The following is a 966-nucleotide window of genomic DNA, read 5'->3' on the forward strand; positions in this document are numbered from 1 at the left end:
AGACCAAAACTGTATATTTTGGCCCCTGTACCCTGGTATTACAACCAAATGAGCTGAAATTTGACAGAGATCTGCCTTGATAATGCCCCCATATAAATTCGATAACACTTTTGGTGTACAGTACAACAAAATGCTTATTTTTGCGATTTTTGACCAATTTTTGACCAAAAAAGGACACTTTTGGCCCCTGTACCCTGGTATTACAACCAAATGAGCTGAAATTTGACAGAGATGTGCCTTGATAATGCCCTCATATAAATTCAATAACACTTTTGGTGTACAGTACAACAAAATGCTTATTTTTGCGATTTTTTTTACCAATTTTTGACCAAAAAAGGACACTTTTGGCTCCTGTACCTTGGTATTGCAACCGAATGAGCTGAAATTTGACACAGATGTGCCTTGATAATCCCTTCATATAAATTCAATAACACTTTTGGTGTACAGTGCAACAAAATGCTTATTTTTGCGATTTTTGGCCAATTTTTTACCAAAAAAGGACACTTTTGGCTCCTGTACCCTGGTATTACAATTAAATGACCTGAAATTTGGTATAGATAGGCATTAGATACTTAGTAACAAGATTCAAGTAAATTTTTTGACATAAACAACTTTAAAATGATTAATTTTGGCACTTTTCTGAGGGGAAATTTGTTTTCTTTTGGCCTCCTGACGTGACCTTCCGTGACCCCGCACAGAGCCACACCTGTGCGCGTCAGCCGGAGAGTTAATTGAATCAAAGACCTAGCCAATCAGCGAAGAGGAGGCCAAAGGCTAATTAATATTCATAAGCGGGGCCTCATGATCCCGTATATAGCAGTGTTCCCGCCAGGGGGAGCGAAGCCCGCCTAAGGCTCTCGCATTTCAGAAGGCTTTATATTGTATCAGTTCTTAGGGGCATATCTATGATAATCGCAGCAGTCACTTAACTCTCTCTTAACTTCTCTTCAGGAGTTTAGCGTAAGT

At 39.1% G+C, this 966-nt stretch overlaps 1 protein-coding gene across 3 annotated transcripts in view; it reads left to right on the plus strand.

Annotated features, from left to right (window-relative positions):
* The window catches only part of LOC118406589, a 20,609-nt gene that overhangs the window by 12,367 nt on the left and 7,276 nt on the right, over positions 1–966 (plus strand). The gene's annotated exons all lie outside the window — the stretch shown is intronic.

This window comes from Branchiostoma floridae, chromosome 19 (genome assembly GCF_000003815.2).
Source record: "Branchiostoma floridae strain S238N-H82 chromosome 19, Bfl_VNyyK, whole genome shotgun sequence".
NCBI lineage: Eukaryota > Metazoa > Chordata > Leptocardii > Amphioxiformes > Branchiostomatidae > Branchiostoma > Branchiostoma floridae.